Here is a 14,490-nt window from a genome sequence, read left to right as displayed (position 1 = left end):
CTCAGCAGGTCAGGCAGCATCTCAGGAGAGAAGGAATGGCTGACTTTTCGGGTCGAGCCCCTTCTTCAGACTTGCATTTTCTCGCATTTCTGTAAGCTCTGTTTGCATGGGGCAAGAAGATGAATCTTTGAGATGAAGATATGGCAGATGCTAGGACCTGGAGTAAAATAATAAGCTGCTGGAAAGGCTCAGCAGGTCACGCTGTGGAGGCAAAGAGATTGTCGACATTTCAGTTTGCGAACCTGCATCAGGATGAATCAGACCCTGAGTCTGAAGAAGGGTCTCAACCCGAAACGTCGCCTATTCCTTTTCTCCAGAGATGCTGCCCACTGAGTTACTACAGCATTTTGTGTCTATCTTGGGTATGGACCCTCCATTAGTCTGAAGACACCTTTTCAAGAGAGAGATATAGCTCTTAGGGCTAACGGAATCAAGAGATATGGGGAGATAGCGGGAACAGGGTATTGATTGTGGATGATCAGCCATGACCATATTCAATGGTGGTGCTGGCTCGAAGGGCCAAATGGTCTATTCCTGCATCTATTTTTGATGTTTCTATGTTAATATAATGACGGTGCTACATAATGCTGGTGTGGCAAGCGAAGACTGCTATCAGAACACAGGGTTCATCTCAATCACTGGGAAAAGTGTTTCAGCTGATTGGATTCTCTGCATTTAACAGAGAGTACATGCATGGTCAAGTATACTCAATGATATTGATTGAAAGTGGAAAGAATCTGGGTGAGATGGGTCGAGTTTTGAGATTTAAATTGCTGACTCCATTTTAGAACAGATTCTGTTATGTTTTTTGTTTTTTTTGTTTGCTTATTTTAGTTTAGGGGGATAATTTTTTTTTTCTTTTTGTCTTTTTTTTAATATAAGTTCTCTTTTAACCTTATATCTATAATTACATAGAGACTGGGAGGTCTATACCCTCTATGTATTTTGAAACTGGATTTATATTTAGGTTACATTTGTTGTTAATGTAATCATGATCCCTATGTATCAATATCACTGTTAGTCAATTGACTATTGACTATTTTTTGAAATTTAATAAAAAGATTTGAAAAGAACATTACAGCACAGGAACAGGCCCTTCGGCCCATCGTGTCTGTGCCGAACGATGACAAGATAAACTAATCTCCTCTGCCTGCACGCGATCCATATCCCTTCATTCCCTGTACATCCCCGTGCCTATCCAAAAGCCACTAAAATGCCACTATCATATTTGCCTCCACCTCCACTCTTAGCAGCATATTCCAGGCACCCTCCACCCTCCAAGTAAACATCTTGTCCAGCACATCTCCTTTAAACTTTGTCCGTCGCATCTTAAGGTACGTCAACAGCCTGACCGCGGGAGAAGACGGCAGGGGAAGAGAAAATACATTCTGGCCTTCCATCACAGTGAGGAGGTGACTGGAGGAGACTCACTGTGATGGATGTTTCTTTTTTTTTGGTTGTGATTGTGTGTGTTATTGCTTATTTTTATTGCTCTATTGCTGGACTGTGGGTGACCTTTCATTTCACTGCACATCTTGCATGTGTATGTGACAAATAAACTTGACTTGGGTAACCAGGAAAAAATTCTGTTAAGATATTTTTTCAACTTGATTTACCTCAACAAAAAATATTGCGAGTTGTAATTGTGGGTCCAATTCAATCTACAGTACTGCATATCTTAATGTTATTTTTACAAAGCCCGAACAATTTTGAAGAAAATTGGTGGCATGTAGAATTTGCTGTATAACATCAATTAGGACGATATAATGAAAAAAAAATCAGTGTTAGCTTGCTGAAACAGGTACATAGTTAATTGGAAAGTAATTAGAAAGGCATGTCGTAACAAATTACATTAAGGTTTTTGAGAACATATCTTTTGCAGGTCATGTTATCTGAATAATTCAATGTGTCTTAACATGAATATGCAACTCATATAACATTCTTCTTTTTCATTTTGGCATTTATCCAAACAAATACCATGTTTTAGTTTCTGGGAGTGAAGGCGTTTCATACCTAACGATCATTTTACCATTGCAATGAATAGTGCTAAGGTCAACCAGGGGTTGGAACAAGGCATTACCTTTCCAGATATGTTCTTTCCAATGTTATTGATAAACAAAACGCAAAGTGTTGGAGGAACTCGGCAGGTCAGGCAGCATCAGGGGAGGCAATGGACAAGGCGACATTTCGTGTCGGGACCCTTCTTCAGACTGATTGTTGTACGGAAGAGAAAGCTGGAAAAGAGAGGTGGGGGCAAGGCAATGCCTGGCAAATAAAGAAATAAGGGCAGACACAAAATGCTGGAGTAACTCAGCGGGAAAGGCAGCATCTCTGGAGAGAAGGAATGGATGATGTTTCAGGTCGAGACACTTCTTCAGACTGATTGCTCCAGCATTTTGTGTCTAACTTCGATTTAAACCAGCATCTGCAGTCCTTTCCTACGCAACGACATAAGGGTGTCAGATCAGTGATAGGTGGATACAGGCGAGGGGCGGGGATGATCAGCAGATGGGTGGAGTAAGTCACCCATCAGGTGTCAGAGGTTATGGGGAGAAGACAGGAGATTGGGGTTAGGTGGGAGAGATAGATCAGCCATGATTGAATGGCGGAGTTGGCTTGATGGGCCGAATGGCCTAATTTTTACTTTAGAGATACAGCACAGAAACAGGCCCTTCGGCCCACCGAGTCCGCGTTGACCAGCGATCCCCGCGCACTAACACTGTCCTACACACACACTAGGGACAATTTACAATTTTACCAAAGCCGCAAGTCTTTAGAGTGTGGGAGGAAACCGGAGATCCTGGAGAAAGCAGGTCACGGGGAGAACGTGCAAACTCCGTACAGACAGTACCTGTAGTCAGGATCGAACCCGGGTCTCTGGCGCTGTGAGGCAGCAACTCAACCACTGCGCCACCGTGCCTTATGACTTTAAGTGACCAACGGCGGTGGTGTAAATGTGGCAAAAGGGTGTCAGATAAGGAGAGAAAAGGAGTGAAATGTGAAGCCAGAGGGAGGAATGAGGATGGAAGGGCCCGTCGGGGGGGGGGGGGGGGGGGGGGGGGGAAGAGGGGGGATATAATGAAAATGAGCGACCAAAATGGGAGATGAGTGTACAAAGGAGGGGAAAGGAGCAGGGTGACTGGTGGAGTGCTAGATATTAGGAGAAATAGGTGGGGCGTGGGAGGGGGGGGGGGGATATGGGAAAGAGAGAGGAGCTAGGAGGGTACTGCTTGCAATTGGAGAATTCAATGTTTATATCGTTGGGTCGTAACTTGTTTCCTTGATAGTGCCAATCTTGTTGAGTGTTGTTGAGGACAGTAGTCATTCATTATCCACCAATAACAAGAACACCTGATGAACACGATGGCGCAGCGGTAGAGTTGCTGCCTTACAGCGAATGCAGCGCCGGAGACTCAGGTTCGATTCCGACTACGGGTGCTGTCTTAATGGAGTTTGTACGTTCTCCCTGTGACCGTGTGGGTTTTCTCCAAGATGTTCGGTTTCCTCCAACACTCCAAAGACGTGCAGGTTTGTAGGTTAATTGGCTTGGTAAATGTAACAATTGTCTCCTAGTGGGTGTAGGATAGTGCTAATGTGCGGGGATCGCTGGTCGGCGAGGACCCGGTGGGCCGAAGGGCCTGTTTCTGCGCTGTATCTCTAAACTAAGCTAAACTAAATAAACACAAAAGACATTTGAACCTAGTTAAGACAAAACAGCTTTTATTGGAACAGATGTTCCCGTAGAACAGAAGAGAGTTGTTTTTTGCACCCTTCTTTGCCCACGAACAGCCCCATCCCTTGTTCCTGACAGGCACTACGTACAATAATGGATATTGTGTACCATATACTGGCCTTTCTGTCCTGGGCCTCCACCACTGTCAGAGTGAGGCCAAACGCAAATTGGAGGAACAGCACCTCATTTTTCGCTTGGGCAGCTTACAGCCCAGCGGCATGAAAATTGATTTCTCTAACTTCAAGTAACCCTTGCTCTTCCCTCTCTCTCCCTATCCCTCCCCCAGACTAGTTTCACTGTCACACTGCTTATTTACACCGTTCGTATATCCCCTCGTTATCACCTTTTCCGCAGCCAACAATGGACCATTGTGGGCTCCACCTTCCCTCAATCATCGGTGCTGGCCTGATTTGTTCTTTTCATGCCTTTCATTTTCTTTGTACTTTATAACTTTTCACGCCTCTGGTTTCCCTTTTCCCTGGCCCTCAGTCTGAAGAAGGATCTCGACCTGTATGTTTCTTTTTTTTCCTGGTCAGATGTACAGCACTTTGGTCAACGTGGGTTGTTTTTAAATGTGCTATACAAATAAATTGACTTGACTTGACTTGACTTGACCTGAAAGGCCACCTATTCCTTTTCTCTAGAGATGCTGACTGCCCCGCTAAATTAATCCAGCATGTTGCGTCTATCTTTGGCGCAAGCCAGCATCTGCAGTTCCATGCTACACATTCAATTTAGTTCAGTTTATTATTGTCACGTGTACTAAGTGAGAAGCTTTTTGTCTCGTGCTATCCAGCCAAATAGAAGTCTGTACATGATTACATTCAAGCTGTCCACATTGTTCAGATAAAGGGTAAAGGGTACAACATTTAGTGTATGATAAAGTCGAATTAAAGATAGACACAAAATGCTGGAGTAACCCAGCGGGACAGGCAGCATCTCTGGAGAGAAGGAGTGGGTGACGTTTCGGGTCGAGACCCTTCAGATTGAATTAAAGATAGTTCAAAGGTCTTCAATGAGGTAGATGGGAGGTCAGGACCACGCTCTAGATGGTGAGAGGACCATTCAGTTGCCCGATAACAGCTGGGAAGAAACTGTCCCTGACTCTGGAGGTAAGTGGCATGTGCCAAAGAAGTGTCTACACTGAATAGTAGGACTCAGAAGTGTACACAATTAACATTTTCATGTTCACAAGTTATCGGAGCAGAATTTGGCCATTCGGCCCATCGAGTCTACTTAATCATGGCTGATCTATCTATCTTACCCTCTCAACCCCATTCTCCTGCCTTCTCCCCATAACCCCTGACACCTGTACTAATCTACATTTTATTAGCATGTAGCAATTTATTTGACTATAGATTAAACTCTTAAAATGCGACTTGTACTTTGAGACAAAGCTCTGGGCATTAAAAATTGTACAGCCAGAATTCTCCTTTAAACTTTTCTAGGAGTTCAAATGAACAGTCATCAATCTGAAATGTTAGCTTTGTTTCATTATCCACTAATGCTAACTGATCTACCAAGCACTGGTCAATTCATTCTGTAAGCATCCTGAAGCCATAATGTTTGTTCCAGCCCATAGAATAAATATTGCTGTAGTAATCAATGGACACATAACATCAGTGAATGATACGGGTTTTGGTGATTTAACCAATAACCCCAAATAAAAGTTCTTCTATCTTTCTGCTTAATGTGTATCAAACACACTGTGCAAAATATTGATTGTAATTCATAAAATTGAATATCAAATTGATAATGAGTGGAATCGATAGGGTGAATGCACACAGTCTTTTATTCAGAGTAGGGGAATCAAGTAGCATAGGTTTAAGGTGTGTAGGAAGGAACTGCAGATGCTGGTTTAAATCGAAGATAGACACAAAATGCTGGAGTAACTCAGCGGGACAGGCAGCATCTCCGGAGAGAAGGAATGGGTGAGGTTTCGGGTCAATAGACAATAGACAATAGACAATAGGTGCAGGAGGAGGCTATTCGGCCCTTCGAGCCAGCACCGCCATTCAATGTGATCATGGCTGATCATTCTCAATCAGTACCCCGTTCCTGCCTTCTCCCCATACCCCCTGACTCCACTACCCTTAAGAGCTCTATCCAGCTCTCTCTTGAATGCATTCAGAGAATTTGCCTCCACTGCCTTCTAAGGCAGAGAATTCCACAGATTCACAACTCTCTGACTGAAAAAGTTTTTCCTCATCTCAGTTCTAAATGGCCTACCCCTTATTCTTAAACTGTGGCCCCTTGTTCTGGACTCCCCCAACATTGGGAACATGTTTCCTGCCTCTAATGTGTCCAACCCCTTAATAATCTTATAAGATCTCCTCTCATCCTTCTAAATTCCAGTCGAGACCCTTCTTCAGACTGAGGCGAGTGGGGAAAGAGTTAATAGGAACCTGAGGGGCAACTTCTTTACACAGAGGGAACGAGCTGCCAGAGGAGGTAATTGAGGCAGGTTCTGTCACAACATTTCAAAGACACGTGGACAGGGCAGGATCTGGGCCGGAAGCAAGCAGGTGGGGCGAGCGTAGATGGGGTATGTTGGTTGACGTGGCAAGTTGGGCCGAAGGGCCTGTTTCCATGGTGTTTGGTTCCGTAACTCTATAAAATCTAATTAAAATAATGCATACAAACAAATTAATTACACGATTTGCTTTCAAGATACAAAACAAATTAAATTGTCAAAACATAATAATTTCCAAATCTGCAGCTTACTTAAGAAATAAATTAAACGTACTTATTATCATCCATGTGAGATTGCAAACGGGATTTAAGCAAGGAACTATACTAGAATTGTCTTCTTGGTCATTAGCGATAGCTGACAGTAATTATACATTAACTGGGGCACTTCCTGCTGAGCTGGTATGTTCCACGTTGCTGCATGGTGATTTACTAAATTTAGTAAATCGATTAGTCATACAGTCATAAAGCACAGAAACAGGCCCTTCAGCCCAACTCGTCCATTGCTGGCCCAAGTTGCCCCATCTCAGCTGATCCCATTTACCCTGCATTTGGCCCATCTCCCTCTAAACCTTTCCTATCCATGTACCTACCCAAAGGTCTATTAAAGCTGTTAGAGTACATGCCTCAACTACCTTCTCTTGTTCCATGTACCCACATATTGTTGAAATAAAATCACATCCTTCCCTTCCAAATGCCACCAGATTTAAGAACAGCACCTTCTCTGCTGTTGAGCAGACCCGTGAATCCCCTTCCTCCTGTATCCAACTATCACTCACCTGGCTTTGTCCTGCCCCTCCTCTTTTCCAGCGCTCTCCCCACTCCCTGATCGCAATCAGTCTGAAGAAGGATAGGGTCAATAGTGGTTTATTTGTCACATACACATAAATGTGTAGTGAAATGAAACATTACCCGCAGTTGAACAATAAGACCAATAAGAATAATCAATAAAAATGCAATAACACATACAATCACAACTAACACCAAACAAAAAGAAACATCCATCACAGTGAGTCTCCTCCAGTCCCTCCTCACTGTGATGGAAGGCCAAAATGTCTTTTTCTCTTCCCTGCCGTCTTCTCCCGCGGTCAGGCTGTTGGAGTTGCCACGTCGGGGCGGTCGGGGCGGTCGGGGCTCCCGATATTGAAGCCCCCGCCGGACGGTGAAAGGTCCACGGCCTATTTCAGGCCGCGCCGGACGGTGAAAGGTCCGCGGCGGGCCGACCCAAGCCCCGCGATTCGGGGCGGGCGAAGACGCTGTCGCTGCCGCTGCCGGAGCTCCCGATGTCGGCCCCCACCCAGGGGCCTGCGGGCTTCCGACATCCACGCGGCCCGCGCCGGAGCCTCCGGAGACGAATCGCAGCCGCTCCCGCAGCATCCGCAGGCAGCCAGCGCCGCAGGTGGTGAGTCCGGGCCGCGGGCTCTGCGAACCAGAGCCCCAGGTGGTCCCAGGTGCATGGCCGGTGGTAGGCCGCAACGGGAACGGGGACACGACACAGAAACAAAGGTCGCGTCTCCGTTCGGGAGAGAGAATTTTACAGTTCCCGTTCCCTCCCACCTCCCCACCCCCCCCACATAACATACAAACACTACACCATATTAAAACTACAATGACCAATAAATGCTGGGTTTGTCGTTGAATGCCAATAAAAAGCTTCTCCTCTGCTAATTTTTAAGCCAAAACTTATTTTTGAAATGCAGTTGTGTTAAAATGCAAGGATTAAAATTGAATAGAGTGGCGTCAAAATAAAGGGTTGTCAAGGAATAGTCAAGAATAACGCACGCTGAATTGCTTCTAGTTACAAAATCTATGTCCAATGTACGTCTAACTGCCCACATTAATACGTTCTGGCTTTCGGACCGTTTTGACAAGAATGCCTCTGTCCGCATGCTGATGCAGGCACTAATGCAGGTTTGTGGTTTGTCAAGGAAAAGCCGCAGTCAGCATGAAGTACCACAAGAGGTCAGTGTTGAACCATTTTTGATGCAAGATAGACACACAAAGCTGGAGTAACTCAGCGGGTCATCATATCATATCATATATATACAGCCGGAAACAGGCCTTTTCGGCCCTCCAAGTCCGTGCCGCCCAGCGATCCCCGCACATTAACACTATCCTACACCCACTAGGGACAATTTTTACATTTACCCAGCCAATTTACCTACATACCTGTATGTCTTTGGAGTGTGGGAGGAAACCGAAGATCTCGGAGAAAACCCACGCAGGTCAGGGGGAGAACGTACAAACTCCTTACAGTGCAGCACTCCTGTCAGGATCGAACCTGAGTCTCCGGCGCTGCATTCGCTGTAAAGCAGCAACTCTACCGCTGCGCTACTGCGCAACATCTCTTGAGAGCCGGAATGGGTGACAAGGGTCTCAACCCGAAACGTCGCCCATTCCTTCTCTCGAGAGATGTTGCCTGACCCGTTGAGTTACTCCAGCTTTTTGTGTCTAACTTTGGTTTAAACCATCATCTGCAGTTCATTCCCACACATTTTTAATGCAAGTTTATCACTAACGTAACTGCAAAACTGTGACAGTTTCTTCACAGCTGTTATCAGTCAATTAAAGTGTCCTCTCACCATCTAGAGTGCAGTCCGGACCTCCTATCTACCTCATTGGAGACCTTCAATCGGACTTTATCTTAGCCTAAATGTTGTAACCCTTTATCCTTTAGCTGTAGCTGTGGATGGCTTTTTTGTAATCACGTTTCTTTGACCAGATAGCACACATCAAGAGTCTTTCAATGTACCTCGATACACGTGCCAATAATAAACTCAACTAAAAGAAACTAAAACCAATACTGGAAGCACGCAACAAATCAAAATACCAGAAAATATCTGGAAAGATATCATTGATAACCAGTAACCAGGGGGGTGAGTTTTAGCCACATGTGAGTGTCAAGTCAAGTCAATTTTATTTGTATAGCACATTTAAAAACAACCCACGTTGACCAAAGTGCTGTACATCAGTTCAGGTACTAAGAAACGAACATACAATGGCACATAAACATAACAGCACATACATAAACAGTTCACAGCGCCCCCTCAGAGGGCCTCAAATGTGCTGTACATCAGTTCAGGTACTAAGAAACGAACATACAATGGCACATAAACATAACAGCACATACATAAACAGTTCACAGCGCCCCCTCAGAGGGCCTCAAACGTATGAATGTTTGATTCCTTCTGCACCAGGATGGGACAGCTTAGAACTTGTGTACGGGTGATCGATGGTTTGTATGGACTCGGAGGGTCATGGAATTGTTCCCATTCCATAATACTAAACTAAACTAAACCAAAAAATACATCAATCAGTTAAACCAGTGTAAGATTACCTTTACTGCAGTGGCTCTCACTCCTATAGTCAGTCTGAGGAAGGGTCTCGACCCAAAACGTCCCTTATTCCGTTTCTCCAGACCCACAGCCCGAGCCACTGAGTTACTCCGGTATTATGTTCCTAACTTCGGTATAAACCAGCATCTTTCTATTACATTTAAAACAATGGCCTCGGAGTTTCCTGTGATTCCTATTAAACCAGCCCTTGCTGCGAACAGATTTACGGGCAAAAATGTCTTGTTAAAGCCGCCTCCAGTCCAATTAGCGAGATGCTGCAACATTTGTGATTGTAAATTGTACAGAATTGTTTCAAGAACCAAATCTCCAGACTGTGGCCAGTGTGCTACTGTTGTTCAGGAAGTCCAGAAACACTCACAAATATTCACAATTTTTCAAACATGATTTCACATAATTGAAGTTTCAAGTTAAAAAAAATTAGATAAAATTGAAATGATTAATAACAGAAGAAAGAAGGCGTGTGGGGGGGGGGGGGCGGGGGGGGGGGAGAACGAAGAGGGACCATTGGGGACTACATTGACCACTCTGTAACTTTGCCGACGCCCTTTAGGTGGCGACTCTTTGCATACCTTGAGTATGATTTGCAAAACAAAGAATTTCACCTTGACATGTCACATGTGATAATAAAATATTCATCAATCATTCAATCAATAATTAATTGATTAAAAACAAAACAAGAATCAGCTTAAATTTAACATGAAGATCGACACAAAAAGCTGGAGTAACTCAGCGGGACAGGCAGCATCTCTGGAGAGAAGGAATGGGTGACGTATCGATCGAAGGAATGGGTGACGAGACCCTTCTTCAGACTGAAAATGTAACATCTTTCCTGTGCATGCACTGTCCATTGAAGTGAATGTATATGCAATTATAAGAGGCATAGATAGGGTAGACATCCAGAAGCTTTTTTCCCAGGGTGGGAATGTCCTGCACCAGAGGGCGTAGCTCTAAGGTGAGAGGAGGAGACCACTAACTTTTTCCCAGCAACCTTCGAGCCAGCACCGCCATTCATTGTGATCATGGCCGATCATCCACAATCAGTAACCCGTGCCTGCCTTCTCCCCATGTCCCTTGATTCCACTAGCCCCTAGAACTCTATCTAACTCTCTTTCAAATTCATCCAGCGAATTGGCCTCCACTGCCTTCTGTGGCAGAGAATTCCACAAATTCACAACTCTGGGTGAAAAAGTTTCTTCTCACCTCAGTTTTAAATGGCCTCCCCTTTATTCTTAATAGCTTCTTCCCAGCAACCACCCAGCTTTTGAACACTGCACAACACTAACCTCAGCAACTACGATATTCTATAGACTGTGTTTGTGGTTGGACTACAGACTTTGGTCTTTCATTATTTTGGTTACCTTATATTAAAGTTATTCATTTATTGTATCATTGATTACTATATATTTATCTCTGTGTTATTGCAGTAATGGGCCTGTAAGGCTGCAGCAAGTAAGAATTTGTTGTTCCTTTGTCTGTACATATGACAATGAAACACACACCTGTGCTGGAGTAACTCAGCGGTTCAGGCAGCATCTCTGGAGAACGCAGATAGATGACGTTTCACAGAGTGCTGGAGTAACTCAGCGGGTCAGGCAGCATCTCTGGAGAACACAGATAGGTGACGTTTCACACAGTGCTGGAGTAACTCAGCAGGTCAGGCAGCATCTCTGGAGAACACAGATAGGTGACGTTTCACAGAGTGCTGGAGTAACTCAGCGGGTCAGGCAGCATCTCTGGAGAACACGGATGGGTGACATTTCAGGTCGGAACTCTTCTTTAGACTCAACAAGTGCCCCGACCAGAAACATCATCTATTCACATTCGCCTGACACGCTGAGTTACTCCAGCACTTTTCTTTTTGTAAACCAGCATCTGCAGTTCCTTGAGTCTACCATTGAGCACTTATCTCTTGGCTTAAGTACACGAAAAAAGCATATCAGTGGCAGTCAGAAGGTATTAGAAACATAGAAACATAGAAAATAGGTGCAGGAGGAGGCCCTTCGAGCCAGCACCGCCATTCATCATGATCATGTCTGATCATCCACAATCTGTACCCCGTGCCTGCCTTCTCCCCATATTCCCATATTCCGCTAGCCCCGAGAGCTCTATCTAACTCTCTATTAAATTCATCCAGTGAATTGGCCTCCACTGCCTTCTGTAGCTGGGAAATTCCACAAATCCACAACTCTCTGGGTGAAAAAGTTTCTTCTCACCTCGGTTTTAAATGGCCTCCCCTTTATTCTTAGACTGTGGCCCCTGGTTCTGGATTCTTTTTGACACCCAAGGCTGCATTCCAAAAAGTAAATACAAGATTAAGAATTGGGCTGCCTCCTGTGTGTAGCAACCCTCTATCCCCACCTTGTTAAGCAAGAGGCAGCAACCCACTTTATGGTTTGTACAAGACTGTGCTAATACATCAGATGCTAAATTCACTGCATGGAAATATATAAAATATTTATGTGCCCCGTCGTTATAAAGTTTCTGATTCCTCTTCAGTGAAGTTTTAACACATTAAAACTACGAGGATCTTTCTACTAATGAACAGCCTGTTAATGTCAAGTCAATTTTCATAAATTGCAATCAGTGCACTTGAGTAAAGGCAGAGTATATTGGAAAATTGATTATCTTAATGTTGTTTAAAGTGGGCTTAATTAAGTTGAAGTAACTTTTAAAAGCCAGACCATAAACCTCTTCTTGGCTAAATGGGTAAATGCGTCGTGTGGTAAGAGGCTTATGCAGTTAGAATGGTTCAAGGTTGAGTTCCTGCTCTATCTTCAGACAGCCAAGTTCAATCAAGGCAGAGCATCTCACACTTACGTCTGAGGTGAAATATAGAAATAGACGTGTGTGTGTGTGAGAGGGAGAAATGTGTTTGGCTTTTCTCTCAATAACTCGACAGATATATGGATAGGAAGTGCTGAGAGGGTGTGGGCCAAACACAAGCGAATGGGACTAGCCCAGAATGCCAGACGTGGTGGTCATCATGAATCAGTTGGGCTAGAGTTGGGCCATCAGTTGTTCCCGTGTTGTATCTTTCTATGACTCTCTATATAACTCGACAGGGCAGAAGGGTGGCGCAGCGGTAGAGTTGCTAGCCTTACAGCGCCAGAGACCCGGGCTCGACCCTGACTACCGGTGCTGTCTGTGTACAGAGTTTGTACGTTCTCCCTGTGACCTGCGTGGGGTTTCTCCGGGAAGCTTCGGTTTCCTCCCATATTCCAAAGACGTACAGGTTTGTGGGCTAATTGGCTTGGTATAGATGTACGTAAATTATGTGTAGGATAGCATTAGTGAGCGGGGATCGCTGGTTGGTGAGGCATCGGTGGGCCGAAGGGCCGGATTCCACGTTGTATCTCTAAACTAAACAAAACTAAACTGACTCACTCCATCTTTGTACCAGGAGGAGGTAGGGGTACATTAGCCTCGGTGGTGAGGCCCAGTGTCACATCAAAGCTTCCCACACACACAGGTCCCATTCCTTCTCTCCAAGATGCTGCCTGACCTGCTGAGTTACTCCAGCATTTTGTGATACCACACACAGGTCAGTCACATCGGAGGGACAGAACGGGGAAAGGGGAACGAGAGATAGATGGTACTTAGGACAAATGAAGAAAATATTGGCACTGGATTTAACCTCATGCTGGACTTCACCAGCTGGTAACGTGCTGATACTTTTGACATTTCCAGAAAATTTTAATTGGGCAACAAATGTCAAATTTGTCAGTGGAATCGTGGAATAAGGAAATAATTTGAGATTGAGCACAAAGCTGAGAAGTAAAAGTAGACAAAGTGCTGGAGTAACTCAACGGGTCAGGCAGCATCTCTGGAGAAGAAGGGTGGGTGACAAGTCAATAGACAATAGACAATAGGTGCAGGAGGAGGCCATTCGGCCCTTCAAGCCTGTACGCACCGCCATTCAATGTGATCATGGCTGATCATTCTCAGTGATGGCCAGGATCGTGGAATAAGGAAATAATTCCACCACAAGTAACTGGGGATGATTCAGATCAATCCTAGTTTATCGATGTATGATAATCTCTTATTAATCCACCGACTGCACCTGATATCTGTGGAATTCTCTGCCTCAGAAGGCACTGGAGGCCAATTCTCTGAATGCATTCAAGAGTGAGCTAGATAGAGCTCTTAAGGATAGCGGAGTCAGGGGGTATGGGGAGAAGGCAGGAACGGGGTACTGATTGAGAATGATCAGCCATGATCACATTGAATGGCGGTGCTGGCTCGAAGGGCCGAATGGCCTCCTCCTGCACCTATTGTCTATTGTCTATTATCTATTGATATGGACTGAATTGTGCATCAGTTAAGGTTTGTTCTGTTTGCTTCCAACCTCTACCACTGCAGTATCTGCAAGAACCCAGATTGTAGCAAACACTAACTCTACCGTGCATTGACAAGGACTGCCTGTTTGTTGGCTTTGTTCTGAGCTGGATGGTAAAAACTGCATTCAGCCACAAAGGTTGTAAAAGTACAGCTTAGAGATCACACACAGACATACCCACACACACACACACCCACATACATGCAGAAACAAGCACACGCACACGGAAACACACACACACACACACACACACACACACACACACACACACACACACACACACACACACACACACACACACACACACACACACACACACACACACACCCACACACACCCATACACACGCAGAAACAAGCACATGCACACAGAAACACACATACACACAGAAACACGCGCACACACGCACACAGAAACGCGCACACACACACACACATACACACACACACAGCACACACACACACACACACAGAAACGTACACACACACACACACACACACACACACACACACACACACGCAGAAACAAGCACATGCACACAGAAACACACACACACACACACACGCATTCCCACACACACCCACATACACGCAGTA

This window comes from Rhinoraja longicauda, chromosome 33, assembly GCF_053455715.1.
Source record: "Rhinoraja longicauda isolate Sanriku21f chromosome 33, sRhiLon1.1, whole genome shotgun sequence".
Classification (NCBI taxonomy): Eukaryota; Metazoa; Chordata; class Chondrichthyes; order Rajiformes; family Arhynchobatidae; genus Rhinoraja; species Rhinoraja longicauda.
Note: the sequence above shows the minus strand (reverse complement) of the source record.